Raw genomic sequence first — 17,217 nt, 5'->3', positions numbered from 1 at the left:
ATATAGGAGTGTTCTGGGTCATTTGAGAAGCCAAGAAATGCATAACTCTAAACTTAAGAAGTGAAGGGATAGAGAAAGAAGGTCCTCAAGAAGATTGAGATTGGGCTTAAGGTATGTGCATGTTTGTCTAATTTCCATCCACAACCCTTCTTGTCATAATTTTTGTGAAGATGTTTCTATGATCTTGTTCCTAAGAGTTGGAATTGTGGTGTTGTGAGTATGAGAAGTAAATGAGCAAAATGACCTTACCTTGCATGTTTTGACTCAATTTGAAGTCCCTATGAGAGACCTCACTCTATGTCTTCAATTGACTTGTTTGAATTCAAGTATGTGATATAATTTTATGTTGTGAGTTGAGATGTGAGAACAAGTAGGAATCTTGTGAATTGGAGTAAATTTAAGTTGGGGATTTGTGATTTGACCAAATGAAAGATGTAATTTGATCCTTGTTCACATGTATTTACATGCTTTGAGCTTATATATTGGTAATTTAAAGCTAAATTTTTGAGGCCCTAAACATGTCTACAAGAGGAGGAAATTGTGCAGAATTTCGGACTTCTGGTGCAGAATCGCCGCACGTGCGGGGCCTAAGGCCGCACGTGCGGGAACCTCAGCCGCACGTGCGGGAGTCACTGCCGCACGTGCGAGAAAATGGCAAAATTTTGGAGTTCAACACTGCCAAAAAAGCACGTGTGGGGCCTCAATGCCGCACGTGCGGGAGGTGTGCCGCACGTGCGGGAGATCCTAGCCGCACGTGCGGCTCAAGCCAGAAAAAATGGGATGCTCCGTTTTACGTGTTGGGTCCTCTAATGTTGTCAAAACCTACAATTTTTATTGTTTGAATGTTCGTTAAATCAATCAAAGTAAGTGAACCGAATGTTGATTTAACAAGGATAAAGATACTAATGTAATTTCTCATATGTGTAGGAAACGCCTCAAGAGGAAGTGCACCGACACAACACAGTGAGTAATAGTACTTCAATGTCCCTCTACTCAGTATTTATTATTAATGGCGTTGTGACCTTGTAGAGAGTATTATCGTATTATATCTTGACGTTATATCTTGACGTTACGAATTTCCCTATTAAACTTGTGTTGGCATGAAATGTTTGGCATGAAATGATATATTTGCTATAAGTGATTCGATGCGAAATTGTGAAAACATTGAAAAAGGTTGTGAAGTTGTACACATCTTATATGAAAGCTTGTGACTAATGAAATGTATCAAGGCAATTATGAATTTGTGAATCAATGTGGCTCAGAGCCATTTGTGAGTCAATGTGGCTATGAGCCCTAATGTGAAACTACGTGACCAAGGGTCAATTGTGAATTGCGAACCAATGTGGCCAAGGGCCATTTGTGAACAATGAAATTGTGAGGCCAAGGGCCGATGTGTGAAATATGAATAACACTATTGTAAGCTTGTGAATTAAACAGAACCAAAGGTTTATGTGATGGATTGTAAATTGTGAACCCAAGGACCCTTTCCGAATGTGTGAAGTTCTTAGGCCAAGGGCCACATTATGACAATTATAAACCGATTATGTTGTCCCAACAAGCTGTACAGAGACAAACTGATTACATGATTTCAGCATTAATTATGTTTACACCAGTACTATTATTCACTGAGCTTGGCTCACCCTGTGTTATGCCTGTTTCTGTAGGTGATCAACCAGGAGGTCGATCTTAGCTCGGCATCGTCATACTTTTGTCAGCCTAGGCACAGCCAAGCTTAGGGCGAGACCCTACTTTTGTGGAGTTGTTAGATGACGGCTTACACTTTTGCTATTGGCTTAAGTTATTATGTACTTAATAATTTTGTTATATACCCCACCTCGGGGTTGGATTTGTATATGCCTGTAAACAACTAACTCTCAAACGTATTTTGGCTTTGATGTACTTGTCCTATGAAATGTTTATGATCCTGGCATGACTTAGTAGCTCAATGGATGTCATATTTTCCGGTCTATATCACTTATTATTACAGCTTCCGGTCAGGCCCCTCTGTGGAACCAGGTTAAGTGTCCTTTTCTGCTTAGGTCATACCCAAACTTTTAGGGGCAAGTTTGGGGCGTGACACTAAGGCGAGACACAGTCAGAGTCAGTGATTGACCATGGTCCTTGTGATGCTTTTTTGTACATGCATATCACTTCAGTTGGCTTTATTGAAGGAGCTACATGAATTTCACCTAGTGTACATCTTGTAGTTGTATATTTTTGTTTTTGTGTTTTTCTGGGTGTTCATCTGGTTACAAGAACACCAACAAATTTTTGTGAATTGAATAGAAAATGGTCAATCAAAGAAATGCATGGACATTGGAATTCTCTCACTATCCAAAATTCTACCCGTTCTTCTGGATCAGGATTTTTCTGTCATTCTTTTCTTTGCAGTGATTTTGTTGTAGTGATATAATGGTTCAAGTTTGAAGTTGAAGTAAAAACTCATCGTTTGATAACTACCCACACACACAAAGGAAGTTGAAGCTTCCTCTTTGCATCCTGAGTTTCAGGAATGCCACTTCTAAGAATAACATCAAACGGAAATGAAAAACATAAAATAATGAAGTTTTGTTATAATTTAACTAGTAATATGGTTACACCTAAGATCTTGAAATGTAGAACTTTTATCATAATGCTCTTTTTCTAGTAAACTTTTGAATCATTTTGTATGTGTTAAGCCTTTACTCTTTTATTTTTATTTTTTTTTTTGGGGCAATGCCAAAAAAAATTAGCCCGGCCAACCTACAATCCCAATTCTGACAACCTTGAATATAGGTTAGAATTGAAAGACAAAAATAATTTGCCACTAATCCAAAGTATTTCCTTATCGTTCTCTTCCCTTCTTTTCCGTAGTTATGTCGTATACTATTTGCATATTCTTTATCAAATCTCTCTGTACCTTTTAGTAAATAGTAGTTGACTGGTTTATTTATAAGGAGGTAATTTGAGGCTTAAATTAAAGCAACAATTTTAAATGAGGTTTTTTTTTTCACATTTATTATTATTATTATTATTATTATTATTATTATTATTATTATTATTATTATTATTATTATTATTATTATTATTATTATTATTATTATTGTTATTGTTATTATTATTTCTATTTAAGATTTATTTTTCTCACTTTTTTTTATTTTTTTTTATATATATCATGGAACCTAGAAGTGGCCTAGAATGAGAAATAGAGTAACCTAAGGGATCATGGCAAATACTCCTAAAACTCTGCGGGCAGTAACAACAAGGCCTAATAATGTAATTTGGATCCGCTTTTCTTATGGGGTCCATTCTCCAAAATGAGTTTGGGAGGTTATATGTATATAACTATTAAATCCATATAGGGTTCTATGAGTAGCACATTACAAGAATGAATTAGTTTTCTCAATCTTTTTTGTAAGTTTATTTGTCATTTTTTTTTTCAATTATGAATTTCTAATAAATATCCATGGAACTATGCATGTTACTAACAATCTAGTTTTCTAAATGAACTATGCATGTTGATTTAGGGAAATTTGATGAATTAGTTTTGTCACTCAATATTTTTTGTAAGTTTATTTATCATTTTTTTTTTCATTTATGAATTTTTAATAAATTTGCATGGAACTATGCATGTTACTAAGAATCTCGTGTGCCAGCCTTTCCTATGACTTTGTCACATTACCATCACATTCTCATTGCGGTTGCTACTTGGTCAAATGTTCTTCTCTTTGGTTTATCTTACAATTATTTGCTTCTTCACTTTCGTTTTTTCTTCTTCTGTCACACTTCATTGTTTTCTGTGCAAGGAACACTTCCCACAGTTTATATAATTCTTGAGGAAACTAACAATGAGTCTTTCAGTTCTTGCTACTTGATGTATATGTTCAAATAAAAACATTATTGCCACTCAGTGAGTGGTTTCTCTTTACGTACGTTGATTGGAACCATGTGCCAAAGGATATTCTTGAATCAATATGGGTAGACATTAAGGTAAAAGCATATTTAGTAAATTGTTTAATTATATTATTTATTGAACTAATGATTTAAATTGTATTGTAGGATAATTTACAAATTTGTCTAGAGGGGTACAAATCACGTTGCTTGAAAAAGTGCAATGACTTGTGGAAGGATCACAAAAGCAAGATCAGGAATGAGTATTTTAAGTCTTTTAAGTCTTATCCTAATATCAAAGATATGGTGCCTTCGCAAATTGTTCTAGAACAGTGGCATGATCTTGTTGATTATTGGAAGACTATGAAAGTAGAGGTATACAAAATAAGTTAATTACAAAACACGTAACTTTAGAAAAATTAATAACTTTGTATAATTGCAACTTACATTTATGGAAACTTTATAGGCAATTGCAGTCTACAATGCTGGAAGTCATTCCTTTCATTATATTAATCATACGAAAGGAAGTACTTCATTCAACTAGATTCAAAGGAAGGTATATATTGTTTAGGTAAATATCAATATCTAAATTACTTAGATAATAATTAATTTTTAAATTTTCAAATGACAGCTAAAGGGTTGGCCATTGATAAAATGAGTGTTTGGAAATATACACGCAATCAAACTGACGCTGATGTTAGGCCTAGCATGGTATGTTGCCTGACGATTATCACACTACTGAAGATATTCGAGATAGTGTTTTCCACAAGGTGGTTAGTGAAAACAGGCATGGATATTGTCATACTTGCGGCAAGGTGTGCTTTGGAGCATGGTGTATGGAGACGCATCTAAAGTCATCACAGTCAGGATCTCAGTCATCAACTGTTGCTGAGATCACCTAGTAGGTTCGTACGGAGTTGAGACAAGAGCTAAGGGATAAGATTAAAGAGGAATTGAGAGAGGAGATGCGAGCAGAGCTTTCGACACAGATACGACAAATGAAAGTTGAAATGTTGGCTATTGTGTCCCAAGAAGGGAGTACAAACCACAACAAACATGTTTGGTATAAATTATGTTTTATAAATATATAATTTTAGCACAATTCTATCATTGAATATAAATACGATTAACAAAGGATACCATAGGTACCGGATGCATTGAGTGGCCACCGTGAACCTACGGATTATAAGGCCGATGAGAACCCACGTACACCACCACCAAATGATGAGGTAAAACTTTCAAACATTTTGAAAACTTGTCGTTTGTGAAAACTTGTCATTTAGAAACTTTTTTTTTCTGAACCGGTTGACTCACTAAAATGGTCAAACGGCATCGGATGTCAACGAAACTTGATGCACATGATGAACTAGGCACAAATGGCTTCTAGGAGAAGATGGAGCCCGAAATCTAGAGCCTAATTTATGTTTATGAAAACTTGTTCTTTAAAAACTCCCTTTCTGAACTGGTTGACTCACTAAAATTGTTAAACGGCGTCGGATGTCAATGAAACTTGGCACACACGACGTACTAGGCACAAATGACTTATAGGTGAAGACGAGACTCGAAACCAATTACTGGTTTTGAATCTACAGCCTAATTTTCGTTTATGGAAACTTATTCTTTAGAAACTCTTCTTCCAAACTGGTTGACTCACAAAATGGTCAAACGGCTTCGAATGTCAACGAAACTTGACACACACGACTAACTAGTAGAAAAAGATGAAACTTGAAACCGATTGCCGGTTTTAAATCTAAAGCCAAATTTCCGTTTGTGAAAACTTGTCCCTTAGAAACTCTTTGTCAAACTGGTTGACAAAATAAAATGCTCAAACGGCTTCTATTGTCAAGGAAACTTGACACACTTAACTAAATAGGCACAAATGACTTGTAGTAAAAGACGGAACTCGAAACTGGTTCCGATTTTGAATCTAGAGCCAAATTCCCGTTTGTGAAAACAAGTCCTTTAGAGACTCTTTTCATCTTTTGTGTTTATTCGTTTATTATTAGATTATAGCACAATGTATTCAATCACCACCTGATTTTAATAGTATTATCATCATTGTAGGATGTAATTAAAGTTTTTTTGGATAGGTTACGTATACCAATAGTCCAATTGACAGAGGGACTTCTTATTATTGACGATTCATTGTGTGAAATTGATAGAGTTCCAATTGGTCCTCAATATTGCAAAGTCTTTCTCTTAAAAGCGAAAAAGCCGAATGCTCTTTTGGAAACAACATCCCGAGGTCTAAGAACAGCTGGAGAAGCTGTTGGAAGATACATTGTGTGGCGCTCGATTCATGTATATGTTACAATATTTTTTTTTGTATTTATTTATTTATTGAAATAAATATCAAATGTTTTACATTTTCTGTAAGCTTGAAATTAATTATATTGTAAATAATGAGTATTTTTTTGGTTTCTTTTTGCAGATGCAACCCCTTTTGAGTGCGTGATGATATCTTTGCATCTCGACATTGGAACTTACTGTCAATATTAAACCAAGCTATAATATATGTTTTTTTTATTTGTATTGTCAATACTTTTATTTTGTTCTAGATATAAAAATTTGAGTTCTTGAATATATCAAAAATTATTAGTATTGTTGGAGAATGTTTTATATAATTTTGTAAAAAATATTTGGTTGAAAATTGTTAAAGGGTACATATATATTATTCTTCGTATGATTTTGTGAATGTGGATGTGGAGATGTGTGGATGTGGATGTATTTTATTTTAGAAAATATTAATAATTTGTACAATGAATGAATTAAAAAAATATATATTGATTTTATGAAAATAATTTTATAGTTGATGGGGCTCACTTATCCCCTTTGTTTGTGCCTCCATGAGGCTTATATTGTTAGTCTGAGGATTAGGTAGATGGTGGTTAAGGCTTGGTATAAAACTTGATGGCAATAAAAGTATTGGGTCCACCTCATGCCATCTCTTACCCTGCCCCAACTGAACATCAGATATGGCTGGATTAAAGAACATAACAATTCTGGCATTATATCTCCGAGAACATCGAATCCCTCCTAATAATCCTACTTAACAAAAAACAAGTGCCTGCAATATGTATACATTATGTGATGAAAAAATTCTCTACTCCCAAACGTTAATATGTATACATTATGTGATGAAAAAATTCTCTACTCCCAAACGTTAATATGTATACATTATGTGATGAAAAAATTCTCTACTCCCAAACGTTTCGATTTTTCTGAAAAGCAAGTTATTTATCTGGGACCCCAAATTTTCATTTTGGGAAAAAAGTTATTCATAGTGTTGTAGTGTGTGCTAAGACTCTAACCTTCTTCGGCTTTCAGGTACTGGAGCGATTTGAACTTCTCAAGAAGCAGAAAGATACTGGACCCTTTAGGGAGCAAGGTAAGACTTGAAAATACGAAGCAAGTGTTTTGCTGGTTGGAATTTAAGGCTAGTTGAGTTCAGATGTTTAATTTTTAAGTATCAACAATATTATTGATTGCTTAGTTGTATATCTTGTGTGTACAAGGTTGTGCCACTTCTTTAATACAATTGATAAGTATTGATTGCTCAGTTGTGAACCAAGCAAGCATTACGAGTTCTCATTTCTTTGCTCAATTCTCTTATGTTCAGATTTAACCCTTTTTCTGCCTGAACTATTTCCATTGCTACGAGGATATACAAGGAAAAACTGGATTGATTATGTTCTTCTTCTCTGGTAGATTTTGATGACCGGATCTTAAAACAGCAGCAAGAAGAGGAGGAAAGGAAGCGTCAACGTAGAGAGAGGAAGAAAGAGAAAGTTTGTTCCAAATCTATTTTCCCTTTTTTTCTTCCTGTTGATAAGCATAGATACACAAGCTTACTTAACGAAGGAAAAAGGAAAATTGACGAGATGCACATGCTCCAATTTATGTTACTTGAGGAGAAATATAATATGATTTTTGGCTATTGATTTGTTATATGGATCAGAAAGAGAAGGCAGCAGAGGAGGAAACTGAGGTAGATGCTGATGTTGCAGCAATGGTGGGATTTGGGGTTTTGGTTCATCCAAAAAGTGATTTTAAGATGCTTATCCCTAGTCTAGACCTCCTGAATTCTACTAGAAAGGGAAACTTTTCAAGTTTTTGGCTTTCCTTTCTGAATGTAACAAATAGTAATGAAAGTGTTCACATGGCTGTTGTTATAAGGTTAACTGTTGGGGCTGAATATCATTTCCAATTTTGTACATTTCATCTTACTGGATATGTTGCCAAAAATATAGATGAGCGATGATGTGCTTCTTCTCGATTAAGGTGATATTGTTTTGGAAAACACTTTTACCATTCAACTGTTTTGCAATATGGTTAAGCATGCTTGTTATAACATTTGAATCTGAAGATTGAGATAAAAATTATTGCCAAAGCTGGTAATAGCATTTTGCATTCTGGAAATTTGTTTTTGTTTTTGGTTAGATGAAGCGGCGATTATGGTTGGGCGAGAGGGGGTAAACATTCCAGCTGAGTTCTACTGTCAGACATTAAAATATTTGTCTTAATTCCCAATAAGAAGGCAGCAGCCTTTGAAACAAATTCAATCTCATCTATTCCAATTGGGCTTGCTTTTTTGCATCAGCTGATGTTATTAAAGAATTAAGGTGTGCACATAAATTTGTCTGATAGAAACAGTGTTATCATATTCACATTTCAGTAAGTTTCTCATTTTGTTTGGTTTTAAGTTTTTTAAAACAATTTTTGAGTTTTTATATTTTTTGTATTTTTTTTAGTTATATCTAGCAAAACATGAGCAATTTGGATAGTTTAATCACCTTTTGTTAGTGGCGTTGGACAACGATTGTAGCCATGGATTAGTAAAGAAATGAGAGGGGCGATAGTGAGTTAGGAAAAGAGACTAGCATTGAATGGAGAAAATGAATGAAGCAGTGGTAGTGCGTTCGGAAAAGGAAGGGTGGTGATGAACAAAAATAAGGATGGGAGATAGTTGTCAGTTGTAATAAAGGAAAAACAAATAATTAAATATAATTCTTAAGAGATATTTGGGATGATCTAAATAAATATAATTTTCGATTTTTTATAAAAAAAAAAAAAAAGTATGTAAAAAAATAGAGAAATGATGTGATTTAAATTAGTACACTTATCTAAATAAATACACTTATATAGGTTATGCCATACTAAATTGAAACAGTTAAAAAATTAGAATTTAGTTTGTTAGCAAGGTCAAATCTATGATATATATATATATAAAAAAAAAAAAAAAAAGCGGGTCAAATTCGAATTTTTTTTTTGAATTTTATTTTATATTTATTCCAGACAATCCATCATAATAAAAAATTTCGCACCAATCCAGTTCACAATTCAAATTTCAGTTCCTTCTTCAACCATCTCTCTCTCTTCTATAGAAACACACAAACTGTCACAAAGACACAATATATAAGGAGATAAGAAGATGAACGGAAGTTGGTGGGAGGTGGAGCATAGGATCCTCCACCTCCACCATGGCTGCAAAACCCGAACCCAACTCACCCAAATCCATGCCCACTTCCTCCGCCACCACCTCCACCAATCCAATCAAATCCTCTGTCACTTCATCTCCATTTGCTTCTCACTCCACAGGATCTCCTACGCCAATCTCATCTTCCACCAAACCCATAACCCAAACATCTTCCTCTTCAATTCCATGATCAAAGGCCACTCCCTCTCCAAACCCTTTCAAAATTCCCTCCAATTTTTCACAATAATGAAGTCTCGAGGAATTTGGCCCAATGAATTCACTTTTGCCCCTTTGATCAAGTCTTGTTCCAATCTTCTTGATCTCAAAATGGGTCAGGGACTTCATAAGAAGGTTATTTCAGTTGGGTTTGAGAGCTTTAGCTCGATTAGGATTGGGATTGTTGAATTGTATGCGTATTGTGGGAGGATGCGATGAAGATGTTTGATGAAATGCCTCATACGGATGTGATTGTTTGGAACTTGATGATTTGTGGGTTTTGTGAAATTGGTGATTTTGAAATCGGGTTTCGACTATTTAGGAAGATGAGCGAGCGGAGTGTTGTGTCTTGGAATGTTATGATCTCAAGTTTAGCTCGAAGTGGTTGGGAAAATGAAGCTATGGAGATTTTTTGCCAAACATAGGACAATGGTTTTAAACCGGATGAAGCAACTGTGGTCTCTGTGCTACCAATTTGTGCTTGTTGGGAGGCAGTTGATATTGGATAGTGGATCCACTCTTATGCCAAGTCAAGTGGACTATATCGAGATTTCATCTATATAGGGAATTCACTAGTTGACTTCTATTGCAAATACGAGATTTTAGAAACAACTTTCACTATTTTCAAGGACATGCCCGAAAAAATGTGGTTTCTTGGAATGCCATAATCTCCGATTTGGCTTTCAACGGAAAGGGTGAGCTTGGAGTTGATTTATTTGAGGAGATGTTGTCGAAAGATGTGAAACCGAATGATGCCACTTTTGTGGGAGTTTTAGCATGTTGTGCACATGCAGGGTTGGTGCAACAAGGTTTGGATTTGTTTGCTTCGATGACTACAAAGCATCAAATTGAACCAAAACTTGAACATTATGGATCGATGGTTGATCTTCTTGGGCGTAGTGGATGTGTGAAGGGGGCTCACGATTTAATTCGCACCATGCCTATGCACCCTAATGCTACTATCTGGGGTGCATTGCTAAGTACTTGTTGTACTCATGATAACATGGAGCTTGCAGAAAGTGCAGTGAATGAGCATATTGATCTTGGACCTTGGAATTTCGGTAATTATGTATTGTTGTCAAATGTTTATGCAGAAATAGGGAAATGGGATGAAGTCAAGAAAGTGAGAGCGTTGACGATGGAAAATAGAATCAACAAAGCACCGGGACAGAGCATGGTCGGATAGTTTTACAATATTGGTTAGTGAATTAAGCAATTGTGCTCGGTGAGTGGCGAATTCAAAATCAAGACCCTTGAGGTGAGATTTAAGTTAACACTCTGAGTTTGCAAAATCAGGAGATGCGTTGTAGAGTTGCACATGAGATTAATGTCTTGGAGCATTAGTGTTGGTCATGACTGTTTAAATCCAGGGAAAAAAATGAGGAGAATGAATGAAACTGGTATACAAAAACAAATTGATTTGCGATTTTCTTGTCAATGAGGGCTATAATTCTGGTGTAATTCAATTTTTGCGACGAGTTGATAAGGATACATGAGAGAAAAATGTAAATTACATGTGAAGAAAATTATAACTACTCTAGCTCATTCAGGAAAAACCTTTTTGTGCTTTAAATATCAATTCCCTTTGATCAAAACAGTAGGGGCAGTACAGCTTGCTCTGTTAATCACCAGCTATCTACTTGTGTCTACGGTAAATTACTCCTAACCCTTGAACTATTATCATCCATAATAATTTTGTCCCCTTAAACTAAAAATTGTTATTTTTTCACATTAAATTATCAATTTGTATCAATGTGAACATTCTATTAATGATACGTTACATAAACTAGTGAAAATTTTGTGATATGCTTGAAATGACATTATTCTTTCTTTCCCTTAATTTCTCATTCTTGCTTTCTTCTGCCAACATTATGGCAGTCATGACTATTGTCTTAGATAGAAAAAAAAAAAAAAGAGGAAAACGTCGATTCGATATTGTGAGTCATTTAATCGGAACACATTTTGTTTGAAAAATAATTAATAGACTACTTTCAAAATTATGCTATCTATTAATTATTTTTCAAGCAAATGTGTTCCGATTAAGTAGCTCCCAATATCGGATCGACTTGATTTTTAGTGTGCATGATCTTCTCTAAAAATCATACAAAATAAACTGTTTGAATCATTGAAACGAATTTGAAATGAGTTTATAGTGAGCTAAAGAAACCATCAAGTTAAATTTTTTAACAGAAAAGAATCTAATTCCTAATTAATAAAATATATTATTTTTAAATAGATCTAGAAAGTGAGCTTGTATATTAATTTTCTTTTCTAGAAACTGGGTTTGTAAAAAAAATACTCTATTTTCTAATCAATCTTCTTATTGACACATCAATGTGTCTAGAAAGTGGACTTGTATATTATTTTTCTTTCAAATGAGTATATTGTGATTATCGGATCACAAGTATCTTTATAGGATCTATGCTAAACAACTTGCTCAAAATGGACTTGTTCACTAATTTTCATTATTTCCTACTAAGACTAAAAAAAAATCACAATTTTTACAAATCAAAATTCTATTAAAAATTTTAAAATTCTAAAAAATCTACAAATTACAAAAAATCAATAATATTAAAAAATAATTAAAATTAAGTCAATTATTCACAATTTATCATCTGAAGACCTTCAACTCTAGAGGAATAACATTCACTATATATCTTATGTATATGTAACTTTAATTTACTACATCTATCAATCCAATGGTTGAAAAGTTTAAAAATTAACTGAATTTGTTACTTAATTGTGCAAAAATAACAAGTTACGCTATAATAAAAAAATGACTTTGTCAAAGCCATTTTAACTTGGGCCAGTGGAGAGGATCTAAATTGGGTTTTGGGTTTCCAATAACATATAGGGTACATTACACTAGGATTTATTACACTTTGTATGCATAAACTATCATTAAATTATCCATTTAATTCCTAAACTATAGATTGAGTCTCCTAAATCCCTAAATTATATAAATCAAAATCTATTTAGTTCCTAAACTATCAATTGAATTTATTAAATTCTTAAAATATTGGGGAATTTTTTTTAAGGTCCATAATAATAATAATTTAGAGGATAAAGGACACAAAAAAAAAATAGTGATGCATCAGGTCCCTGAACAACTTGGCGCGTATTTTTAATTATTTTGTGGACCAAAATACCCTTCCCAAAATCAACACAGAAACGAAACTTTCCGACGTCTGAGTTCCATTCCAATCATCCGCCATCTTCACGAACAACAGTACAGCAGAACTAGGGTTTCAATTTCATCTTCACCATCGACATTAGAGCTTCGTTATCTTCTGCAAAAATCATTCCCATTCCTTCCTCACAAATTTCTCTGACCCCGTTTTCACTGTTCGTCGTTTGTCATTCATCGTCATCTCAGTTCATCTTCGTCACGTCGCATCTTCATCTCAGGCCATATCAGCTCGTCATTCAAGTTTCATCCTAACTCTGGTAAGTTTTTATACAATACAACCAGATTTTCTCTGGAAACACAGTTAATTTCACTTTATATTAACCTTCCATAAATTAGGGTTTCAATTTCGTAATAAAAAGCTATCTGAATTTGAAAAAAGTTATTTCTGTGTATTTTGAACTTATTCTTGAACATGATTGTGTAATTTTATCTGTAAATTTCTCTGGAATTTGAATTTCTCTGGTTTTTGCTTGATGTATGTTTCTTCTTCCAATTTTCTCTGGCATGTTTATTTTGAAAAAAGCAATTTTCTGTGTTTTCATCTTATTCTTCAACATGTTTCTGTGATTTTGTCTATAAATTTCCCTGCTCTGTAAATTTCTCTGTAATATGTATTTTTAATTGGAATGTCTATCTTTCTCTGGAATGTCTATTACTCTCTTGTCTCTGTCTAACTTTCTCTGGTATTTATAATTTTCTCTGACCACATCACATCACTTTCCTCCCTTGTGTGTCTCTATCATGTTTAATTTTCTCTGGCATTTTAATATTATAGACTGGAATGGATGTTCTTATTTGAATTTTCTCTGACATGTGTATTTTGAAAAAAAAATTATTTCTCTGTGTTTTGATCTTATTCTTGAACATGTTTCTATGATTTTGTCTATGAATTTCTCTGCTTTGTAAATTTCTCTGGAATATGTATTTTTCTATGGAATGTCTATTACTCTCTTGCCTCTGTCTAAGTTTCTCTGGTATTTATAATTTTCTCTGACCACATCACATCACTTTCCTCTCTTGTGTGTCTCTATCATGTTTAATTTTCTCTGACATTTTAATATTATAGACTGGAATGAATGTTCTTATTTGAATTTTCTCTGACATGTGTATTTTGAAAAAAAAATTTATTTCTCTGTGTTTTGATCTTATTCTTGAACATGTTTCTGTGATTTTGTCTATGAATTTCTCTGCTTTGTAAATTTCTCTAGAATATGTATTTTTCTATGGAATGTCTATTACTCTCTGTCTAAGTTTCTCTGGTATTTATAATTTTCTCTGACCACATCACATCACTTTCCTCCCTTGTGTGTCTCTATCATGGTTAATTTTTTCTAGTTGTGTATGTAAATTTCTCTAGCATTTCAATATTATGAATTGAAATTTTCTCTGGAATGGAAATTTCCTCAAGAATGTGTAGTTTTCTCAAGAATGTGTATTTTTCTCTGGTATGTTTATTTTGTTCAATTCTTACTTTCAATGTGGTGTAATTTTCAGTGGCATGTTTACATTACTTTATTTATTTTATCTCGCTAATTGTGGAATGGAAATTTTCTTTGGCTTGCCATGTTTACTTTTCTCTGTCATTCATTTTCTTTAGTATGTTTACTTCTATATGTAATTTTAACAATTATTGAAAATTTCTCTCCCATGTTTATGATTCTTTGTTGATTTTCTCTGACATCTAATTTTTAATGTCCAATCTTCTCTGGCATGTCCAATTTTCTCTGGCATGTCCAATTTTCTGTAACTTTCCCTTATCTGAAATTTTCTCTGACATCTCCAATTTTCTCTTATCTGTAATTTTCTCCATCATCTATAATTTTCTCTGATATATCCAATTTTCTCTGGCATGTTCAAATTTCTCTGGGATTTAATGTTGACATCTTTATGTTTTAATCATTGTCTAGAAATGGAAAAACATAAAAGCAGCAACACACCGGAAACACCAAGCAAGAAACAGAAACTCTCTCAGTCTTCTTATGAGCTAAGATCAAAAACCAGCAGCAAAACACTGGAAACACCAAGCAAGAAAGAACAACTCTCTCAGTCTTCTTATGATCTAAGATCAAAAACCAGCAACAAAACACCACAAACTCCTCGCCAAAACACACAAGTCCAAGGTGATGAAGCAACTAGCATCCAAATGAGTACCCCAACTTCAAAAGACTCAAACTCAAGGGGCAAAAAACCTGTTAAACTCCAAAGAAAGAGAGCTCACTACAGCATTCAATACCGATCCAACCTCTCATCTGTTGTCTCCTTTTTTCAAACACTTAAATTTAATTCAAACCAACTTGTAGAGCTTCAAACCCCATTCTGGTATTTGATCCAAGCTCTAACCACTGGAAGGATGGATCCAAAGAAATCTAGGAAATTTGATGATGATGTAGTTGCAATAATCCAATGTTACAATGAAAAAACAAAAGCATTCACAGTTGGTAAAAAGAAGTTGACCTTTACAACAAATGACATGACCTTGATTTTTGGTTTGCAATGGGGTAAAGAAGCCATGTCATTAAGGTACTCTAAAAAGCCAAAATCTGCATTCCTGAGGAGAAGATTCCAAAAGGACACAAGGCTTACTGGTCCAGTTCTTAAAAATGCCTTGGTCAAAGCAATGAAAGGCAAGCAACCAACTGACTTCAAAGATGTAGCAATCATTGTTACATTGTACTTGTGTCTCACCCTATTTTTTGCAACAAGTGGGAATTCAATAGGGTGGGTTTTTATAAAGTATGTGGAACCTCTTGAATCAATGAAACAGTATGATTGGCCAGAAGCAATCACATCAACATTGATTGATTTTATCATAGCATTGCACAAAACTCCAGAAAAAGTTACGGGGTGTGTCATTGCATTGCTGGTCAGTATAATATCCATTCAAATTTGCAGTTATCATACTTACAAATTTGTACGTTTAGAAAAATTTAATTACTTTAATTTTCATCACAGTATTGGCTATGTGAACATGAAAATATCATTGACTCGGAAGACAGTAACACAACTGACTTCACAAGATGTGCCAAGTGGAACCTGCAAACCTTGACGAAACAGCTGCAGAAGACACCAGTCCACTCTTTTGCACCTCGACAGGTTAGATTTCTTTCGCTACTGAAATCTCAGTGAAATTCCAAAATTTCTCTGACCACTGCTTTGTTTCACTCCTTGTGCATTGATTGATTAAGATCAATTTTCTCTGAACTATCAATTTATGTTTTCTTCTTTGGTTACCACTGGTTTATTTATGCCATTGTAAGCAATTTTCTCTGCAATCCAAATTTCTCTGACCACAATTGTAACACATTAACTTATATGCCCTAATTGATTTTCTCTAATATCTGAATTATGTATGTTGTTTCATAATTTTCTCTGGCCCATAAAATTTATCTCCTTGTGTGTAATTTTCTCTGGCCCATAACTTATATGCCTTGCATCTTTAATAAACACTGTTCATTTCTACCCTTCTAATGAATTTTCTCTGGAATCCAAATTTCTCTGACACAATTATAGTCAAACATTAACTTATATGCCTTGATTGATTTTCTCTGATATGTAGAATATGTTGCTTGTTTCATGATTTTCTCTGCCTCATAAAATTAACTCCTCGTCTCTAATTTTCTCTGGCCCATACAATTTTCTCTGAAGTTTGTTTCCCATTAGTATCATTTAGATGAATTTTATTTTCCTTATTTAAATTTTTTCTCTCAGTGAATTTTGTAACATTTCTCTGATAAAAGAGCCTCCTGTTACAGATAGATAACAAGCAGCTAGTCAAAAACCCATCAGAGGAGTTCTGTCTTGGTAAAAAGACAAAGAAAGAATCAAAAAAGGCAATTGTCAAATTCAAGGAGACATTACAAGACCCATCTGAAGAAAGAGGGAATGAAGAAGCAGAAGACAACATAGAAGAATACGAAGCCAGCAATGGACAAGAAGATCAAGCAAGCAGTGGAGAAGCAGAAGCTAGAGAAGAAAGTGAAGAAATAGAAGCAGAAGACAAAGAACAAAATGAACAGAAAGAAGAAGATGAAGAAGAAGATGAACAACAAGGAGGAAAGTGATGAAGAAGAACGTAATGAGCCGATGGACCAACAACGTGATAGCATTTGTGGCTCAACAATGCATCAGCCTCAAGAATATGAGGAATCAAAGGATGCCCAAATTGCTGATCTACGTCAAAGACTAAAGGCACTTTCTCAATCTAAAAAAGAAGAAGAGAGAAATTGGTTTGAATTACTTGCTGAAAAGGATATTGCAATAAGAACCTTGACATCACTTAACTCAGAACTTTAAGAAAAAGAAAGCAGAATCCAAATGAAACTAAGGATGTTGGAGGTTGAAAAAGAAGACGATACAAAAACAATTCAACAGTTGAGGTATTCAAATTCGGAGCTTGAAACTGAAAATGCTAAATTTCATGAACAAGTTTAAGAACTATCCGTCCAACTAGCAACACAACCATACC

General features: G+C 34.0%; 1 pseudogene; it reads left to right on the top strand.

Moving 5' to 3' along the window:
- Window positions 1-9,301: 9,301 nt before the first annotated feature.
- LOC114298133 (pentatricopeptide repeat-containing protein At1g09190-like) lies at window positions 9,302-10,748 on the top strand (annotated as a pseudogene).
- Window positions 10,749-17,217: the final 6,469 nt, after the last annotated feature.

Source organism: Camellia sinensis, chromosome 2, assembly GCF_055761805.1.
Source record: "Camellia sinensis isolate YWXY chromosome 2, ASM5576180v1, whole genome shotgun sequence".
Lineage (NCBI taxonomy): Eukaryota > Viridiplantae > Streptophyta > Magnoliopsida > Ericales > Theaceae > Camellia > Camellia sinensis.
Note: the sequence above shows the minus strand (reverse complement) of the source record. Positions and strands in the feature narration are given on the sequence as shown.